Below are 8,605 nucleotides of genomic sequence, written 5' to 3' on the forward strand. Positions count from 1 at the left end.
AGGGTTGCTGACAATTACATGTCAGTTCTAGTGTTTCCTGGGGACCACTTACAAGTCACTCAACTTGATTTCAATATTCAGGGAGACTAAACTTCGCTCAAGCCCTGATAAGTCCTGGATGCAAACAATGTAGGTCATGATCCCCAAAACAAGAGCAGTAGCAGCAGCAGCAGCAGCAAAAAAAAAAAAAAAAAAAAAAAAAAAAAAGAAATTTTGTAAGAAAATTTAAGGCTTCATGTAAGAGAAACTGTCTCATAAAAGGAATATTTAACAACAAAAACTGAACATGGAGCTCTTGTTCAAAATGCCACTTCATTTTAGTCAGTTGGTTTAATAAAGACTGCAGCCCTCTTACATACAGAATTCAGACCCCGGGCTGAAACTGGACAATGCTAACTTTTTGGTTATTATGTGAAAGCTAATACAAGGGAAGCATCATGAAAACAGAGTCAGGAGGCCAGAAAGGGGAGCTCTCTTAGAGCACCACTCCATGCCAATTACAGGAGGAACTGTCAGTTACAGACCCCAACAGAGGACCTCAACAGGCAAGAATCACCAGTTACAGGGCCCAGCAGGAACAGATGCACGGATGACCCTTGAACAACATGGGTTTGAACTGCGTCGGTCCACTTACACACAGATTCTTTTCAATAGTAAACACTATAGCACTACACGATTTGCAGTTGGGTGCATCTCAAGTTGGGTGCAGGAGACCCGCAGGTGCAGAGGGCCAACTATAAGGTACACACAGGTTTTTTTGACTGCAGGGAGGATCAGCACTCCTAACCCCGATGCTGCTCAAGGGTCAACTGTACATAGCATCTCCTATAAGAAATCCACTACCCACAGCAACTCAGCCAGTGAGAAACCATTACCACCCTGAACTCTCCCTTCCCTATAATAAAACTGGACTTTTATTATAAACCACCCCTCCCAAATAGACTTAAACATATGATCCAGCATTAATCCCCCTCTTGGACATATATCTGGAGTGAACTCTAATTTGAAAAGGTACACGCACCCCAATGTTCATAGCAGCACTATATACAATAGCCAAGACATGGAAGCCACCTAAATATCCATCAACAGATGATTGGATAAAGAAGTTATGGTATATTTCTACAATGGAATACTACTCAGCCATAAAAAAGAATAAAATAATGCCATTTGCAGCAACATGGATGGACCTAGAGACTGTCATTCTAAGTGAAGCCACCAGAAAGAGAAAGTAAAATACCATATGATATCACTTATATGTGGAATCTAAAAAAAAAAAAAGTTTAAAAAAAAAGGCCACTATGAGCTCATCTACAAAACAGAAACAGACTCGCAGACATAGTAAACAATCTTATGGTTACTGGGGAAAGGTAGTGGGAAGGGATAAATTTGGGAGTTTGAGACTTACAAATGTTAGCCACTATATATAAAAATAGATTAAAGAAAAAAAAGTTTCTGCTGTATAGCACAGGGAACTATGTTCAATATCTTGTAACAATCTTTGATAAAAAATATGAAAACGAATACATCTGTGTATATGCATGACTGGAATATTGTGCTGGATACCAGAAATTGATACGCTTGTAACTGATGGAACTTCAATTAAAAAAAAAAAAACCCACCCCTCCCAGCTTCCTCTTTTTCTCTATAAAATAATGTTCCTCTCCTTTGTTTGTTAGACTTGTCTTTAGTTTTTGTTACAGCATGCTTGTCCCAAATTGCAGTTCTCAACTATTCCCAAACAAACGCATTTTTTGCTGGTAAAATAACTTTTCTTTTTGACGTCAACGACTATCCCCCTCACCCAAAGCAACCTATTAGACAGGTATGCATAAAATTACATTCCCAGGGGTGAAATGAGCAGGACACAAAAAGACAAATATTATATGATTCCACTTACATGAGAAAGAACAGTGGTTACCAGGGGTGGAGTGGACAGGGATATGGGGAGCCACTGGTTAATGAGGACAGAATTTCGGTTTGAGACAATGAAAAAGTTCTGGTGTAGAGAAAGGTGACAGCTGTACAACAATGTGCTGAAATGTGCACTTAGAATGGTTAAGATAGTACATTTTATGTTATGTGTTTTATCACAATAAAAAAAAGTTCTCTACATATTCAGGAAATACCCCCAACAGCTGCAGGTTCATACGTGTTCCTGACCCCTCAACACACAATGCCAGTGAAATCCTGCTCGCTTCCCTTCCAAACGCAAACCTTACAGTATTTCAACAAGGAGCACGCTCAGTCCTGTCCTGGCCAATGACGAGAAGCCTTTTCAAAAATCCTCGATTATTCATTCAGCGTTATTAACGAACTATCCACAATGGAAGAAAATACCTGTAGACAGGACATACCTATCCACAAACTATATACTTCTGTTAACAAATGCCTCGAACACTCAAGAAAAGAAACAAGTTAGACTGAAGGCTAAGGATATTAGCATAGTTTTTTGTTGTTGTTTTTTTAAAATTTTTTCTCTGGGGTGCAATTAGCTGATGACATTAACAGACCCTCATTTCTTGTTTTACTCATTTGTCGGGCAACTCGGATGCCAGCTGCATTCCCAGCTCTCCCTGAGCTGGGGGCTGAAATGTCCAATGCTGGCCATGAAGGGAAAGCAAATGGCGCTTCAGTGTAACTGAATTTCTGCTGCCGAGAGCTTTTCAGTTTCTTGTTTGACAGCTTTAGATCACTGCTGCAAAAATGAACCAAGCTCTGTCTTTTCCCCTCCCTCGTGGCATAAGGAAGCTACACAGGGACACCTGGAGGAGGAGGGAAAGTGGGGAGCCACAGCTTACACTACTGAGACAAGATAAATCAGCACACTATTTTAGGTAAAAGCAATTTGAGGTTGGGAAGAGGAAAAAGTACAGGAACTATAAAAATTATTTCAGCCACAGATCAACTATGTATGTTTTGGGCAGTTTTAATCGTAATACTCTATTCAGAGAATGACCTTTCGGTTTAGTGGAAGGTGGCCCCCAAAAGCTCTGGACTCTCCCACATTACAAACAATGTATTAACACCTTTGTTCTTGTAAGTTAGGCACGCACTTTGCTCCAGCTCCCTTGGATGGAATCAAAGAACCTGCGAGAACTTGGGAGCCTTCGAGAGGCTTACAGAAACAATGGAGAATTAAAAGAATTACATTTCTGCCTTCTTATCAAGACCATTTATCCAGTTTCCATCAATTCATAACAGCCAGAACTCCACCTGCTCATCTCTAGAGCAGGGCTTCTCCCAGGGGGCCTGGGCCACCTGTGTACTTTAAGGTTCTCAGGATACTAAAAAAATGAAGACATGCCAAAAGGAGGTAACGGCCTGCGGTATCATTTCAATGCTTCCAAAGCGTCACTTAATGCTTTTGAGATCGGCAGGTAAAACACAATAATTGGGAGTATAACTTCATTTGGAGATGATGACAAATTCGAATTGTAGGTGCTCAAGCCAAATAAATGGTGCTCTTCTGGGCTTCCCTGCGACAGGCTGTCCAGGAGGATCAGAGCCCTCACCCAGGCTTATACCCAGGCTTATGCATCACCACCCCAAGGCCAATTCTCTGGTCTGTAAACCCACTGTAGTTCAAGGGAAGAGCACACACAAGTAAAGAAATCAAGAGCACAGTAGTTTGAGGCCACGTCAAAGAGGAAGGAGAGAGCCTCAGTTTCAATACATCTTAGATACACAGCATCATGAATACCACTGCTGTTCTGTCTACTTCTACTACGCCCACCATCCCCTCCACCAGCGGGAGCATCAACTAACACACACGGTTCACCGCGGTGCCAGGCGCTCAGGGCTTGCCACACACCTGCTCATTTAATCCTCACAACAACTCTATGGGGTGCTGTTATCCTCCCCATTTTGCAGATGAGAAACTGAGGCACAGAGAGTGGGAGCATACAGGATTAAGAGAGACAAACTGTATACAATAGGTAAGTGACAAGGAGACACTGCATAGCACAGGGTATTAGAACCATTATCTTGTAATAATTTTTAATGGAGTACCATCTGTAAAAACACTGAATCACTATGCTATATACCTGAAATTAACGTAAGATTGTAAATCAACTCTACTTCAATTAAAAAAAAAAAAAAAAGAAGTTGCAGACCCGGGATGTGAACTCTGGAAGTTTGGCTGCATAAACTACACCCTGAACTGGGATGTTATTCCACTTTACAGCACAAATGATGACCCTGAGCCATCAGGAGAAGGTTAAATTATGCTTAGGCTTAGGTGTATAACACATGTTAAAAAAACAACATGGTACATCTCAGGAAGACTCCCAGCAAAGACACACATCTGCACACACACACACACACACGCACAGTCCTTGCTTTGCACAGAAATGAAGGACCGTAAAAGTGACCATGCAAGTGAAACTGAACAGTCACTTTGACAATCCAAGGGAAAATCATGACATTTACAAATTTATGTCAAAACATTAAAACTCTTATTGTGGGTTATGCATGGACAGAGAAATGGAAAACAGTAAAATGAGTATTTAGCAAACTAATTTAAAACCTTAGAAATACGGCATTAACATTTTTTTCTGGTAAAAAAATGTATCAAGAATATTGGGACAGCACTTGCCTTCTCCTTCTTCCCATCAAATAGCCGAGGACACAGAGCAAGTGCCTTTTCTATGCCTTGGCAAAATTCCAACATTTTATCCTCTGCCCTTTCAGTGTTGTGAAATCTCTCAGAGTTCCTACAATGTGAAGTTCTTTTTCTTTGCTGGTATCGCTTCCTCTAAGACATCTTCATCCTTGTCTTCACAACCGTTTTCTTCATTATGTCGGTAAGTTCGCCTTCACTAACTGCCTCTGGCTGTAAATCTAGAGTCCACTCCCTTTTGGCCACTCTGTGATGCTACATCGTTCTTCACTGAATCTCTTGATACGGTTGTCTTCCAAAAAAAGATCTGTCTCATCAGCAGAAAATATTTGCAATCATCATAACCTCCTGTTAACTTAACTCATCTTTGGAACCTGGGTGCAGATTTCACAGCCCTGCCCTGATCTGCCCTGGCAGCACCGCCAAGCCCACTCAACAATCATCAACTCACGCCAACTTCTGAAATGATGAAACCAGCCTTTCCTGGCAGTAAAAGGTTCTTCTCCAGTTTCCTCATAGTTATCATTTTCTTCCCAATGCACCAACTAACTTCAACACTTTGGTCTCAACTCTAGGCAAATCGATTGGGATTTCTTTTTTTATTATAGTCTTCAATTCAAATAAACACTCAAATTCAGCCATAAGCGGCCTCACATTCCTAGTGCAGTTGAAACTAAAACAGGTTGAGGTGACTGCAGCTTGTTTTTTATATTTGTCAAGCCTTTTCCATGTGGTTTATTTTGTGGTCTCATGCAGGATGTTGCCCCTTTCAAATCTTCTAAACACATCCAATTTCACTTCCTGTGTTGTTATTTTTTGTTTCTTTGCTACACTTTCATCTTTGGTGGCTAATTTCCTCTCCTGATTATTTTTGTAGTATGTTGTGTGGGTTTATCACTGGGAGACAAGGAGGCATCACAACCATGCGCTTTGCTGTCTGTAAATGGGACAAAAGATGCCCAGTGACCAATTACCAACACACTTTGAAGGAAGCAATGTGATTGGCCACTGATCATACTATGCATGTGTTATTTACATAGTGATTTGTGGGCTGAAGAGCTAGCAGCAAAGTCTGTACTTTGTGCGATGATTCATAGCTAGTATAGCATGGTGTTACAGGCCGAATGGTGGCCCCTGCAAAAGTCTCGCATTGAGGTCCTAACCTCTGGCATCCAGTACCTCAGAATGTGACTGTATTTGGAGACAGGGCCTTTAAAGAGGTTAGTTAAGGTAAAATGGGGTCATTAGGGTGGACCCTAATCTAACAGGACTGATGTTCTTATGAGATGAGGACACAGACACATAACCCTACCAATACCTTGGCCTCAGACTTCCAGCCTCCAGAACTGTGAGAAAATACATTTCTGTTATTTAAGCCACCCAGTCTGTGGTGTCCTGTTATGGCAGCCCTAGAAATCTAACACTGAAGTCTGTTACTGGGGGACTAATGTTGTTTCATTGTGTCGTGGTAATGGTAATTTGTACGTATCACAAAGGCGCACAGCAAAGACTGCCTGTGTGTATAGAAAACATCCTTTTGAGTAAGTGGTGGCAGCCTTTATCCTTCATGCCACCCTCGAGTGCAGGGAAACCACCACGCCCACAGCACGTCCTGCCTGGCAGCTCTGTTATAGATCAGGCAACATCTCCCTGCCGTGGTCTTGCTGGTGGGTCTAGGAGTGGGTCCCAGTTCTCAGGATGGCCTGTCTCTGGGTTTGTGCAGGGCCTGGCCTGAGGGTCTCATCAGCAGAAGTGGGAGTGACAGTCTGAGTTCGTCCACTTCTCTTAGGAATTTGAACTGCAAGTGGGAAAGACTATGTCCCTGTTGGTGTGGGAGCTGAAGCTGAGTGAAGGTCATAAGGTAGCATGTAAGCCAGAGATGTTATGAGCACAAACCATGAACAGATGGAGGAAACGAGACACACAGAGAATGCTGTGTCAAGGAGGAAGAGCAGCTGGTCCCAGGGAGGCTGTAATTCCACATACACAACACACAAGTATCTGGTTAGGCTTATCAGTCCACACACATGAACACACATATATATATGTACACACATGCATATATACACACATACACATTACTAGAGTGTCAGGAGAGGAATGCCTGGCTCCAGTTACAGTGGAGAAGCCAACCGGGAAATGTACAGAAATTTCTGGTTTAGATTCACCCACGTTATATCTATATGGTGCTTCTAAGCAGACATCAGCTTATTCGTCAAATAGGACTGTCCTGCTTTATTGGATGCCAAGTCAATAAAGCTAAAAATTCTCAATGAAATTTTGAGCCCTGATTAGCTAGGTGCTGTACCCTATGTTGCAAACACAATTTGCAATGCAATGAACTTCAAGATGAATCTCTAATTTTAAAGCCCCCCAAACGAGAACAGAGGTACCTGTGACCAGCTTTTACTAGTAAACACACTTAGCACTCTTCTGGCCTTGCATGGTTTCCATGGCTTCTTGGTACCCTAAGCCGAAGACTGGCAGTTTTGCTTGGAATCCCTAGTTGAAATCAACCCAGGCAAGGTCAACAGAGACAGGCCAGCAATCTGCATGAGGCAGACAAACATGCGGACTGGCTCTAACAGGCAGTGGCATTCCTATGTAGAAAACGCCCCCTAAAACGCATTCCAGAAACAAGAGCCTCTAGGGGAAATTTTAGACTGGCACACACCTGACTAAATCTGAAGGAAGCCACAGGTTCCCTCAGTCAGCCTCCGCTTGAGACTCTGCCCCCAGGGTGACCTTCTGCTCTTTCCGCCTGGCTCTGTCCCAGCAGTCCCTCGTGCTGCCCAGCATCTCGATGCCGGTTATGCTTGTGATTGGAACTACATAATTCAATTAGGTATGACATCCAATTAAGTATAATTGTGGAAAGAAAGAGTTCTTATTTCTGCAAATAGTGAGTACAATGTAAAAGCCCATAAACGTTGAGTTGCTTAATAAGAAAATAAAACACTGTTGAATTTGGCAGGGGCTAGACTCCTATAATTTGGGAGGAGTCTGCCCTCAGTGTGTTGTGTTAGAATCAGGATTCTCCCGGGAGGAGGGTCCAGCTCAGTGGTAGAGTGTGTACTTAGCATGTGCAAGGTGCTGGGTTCGATCCCCAACACCGCCATTAAATAAATAAAACTAATTACTCCCCTCCTCCAACCAAAAAAAAAAAAACAAAAAAAAAAACCAAAAAGGATTCTCCTTCAGGTGATGGATGAGTTAGTTAGCTAGTTGCGGGGAGCCCTTTCACAATGTATACATGTATCACAGCAACACAATGTACACTTCAAATCTTACACCGTTGTCAACTATACCTCAATAAAGCTAAAAAAAAAAAAAAAAAAAAAAAAAAAGATTCTCACTTTAAAAAAATACCAAAACTGGAAATCCTAAGTGATACATAGTGGATGTCACTTACGCAAGACAGACAACAGAAGGGGGAGGGTAGCTCCGTGGCAGAGAGCATGCTTAGCATGCCCGAGGTCCTGTGTTCAACCCCCAGTGCCTCCTCTAAAAACAAGTAAACCGAATCCCTCTCCCGTGGCCGGGGGGGGGGGGGGGGTGTTTAAAAAAAAAGGACAGAGGACGGTGTTCTAGTGAGCCGGCTCGGAGAAAGCCCAGCCTTACATCAGAGCTGTGGCAAACAGAGAGCCCTTTTGTTTTTCATTGAAGTTTTCACCTGCATACAAGCGATGTGTCATTTCCTCACTTGAACGAATATTTTCATCGGCGGACCTGCTGCTCGTTATGATTATTTCGGTTAAGGTGTCTTCTGCAGAAGAGGGTCACAAGGGAAGTCGCTGGCTCGTTCCGTTCCGTCACCCAGTCCTTTTCTCCCCCTGCAGTTAGGCTTCCCGGCTGCAGCCCGCGTCCTCTCAGCCACGCCGCACTGGTCAGATTCTCTTCCCCTCTGTGCATCAGCTCATGTCTCCTCTGGAGTCTAGGGAGCTCCATGACCTGCTCTTCCTCCTTCTAACTTGCCTTACTTCCTGG

General features: G+C 42.9%; 1 protein-coding gene across 5 annotated transcripts in view; it reads right to left on the minus strand.

The window, feature by feature from the left end:
* SMARCA2 (SWI/SNF related, matrix associated, actin dependent regulator of chromatin, subfamily a, member 2) overlaps positions 1 to 8,605 on the minus strand; it is a 137,382-nt gene that overhangs the window by 13,203 nt on the left and 115,574 nt on the right. The gene's annotated exons all lie outside the window — the stretch shown is intronic.

This window comes from Camelus ferus, chromosome 4 (genome assembly GCF_009834535.1).
Source record: "Camelus ferus isolate YT-003-E chromosome 4, BCGSAC_Cfer_1.0, whole genome shotgun sequence".
Lineage (NCBI taxonomy): Eukaryota > Metazoa > Chordata > Mammalia > Artiodactyla > Camelidae > Camelus > Camelus ferus.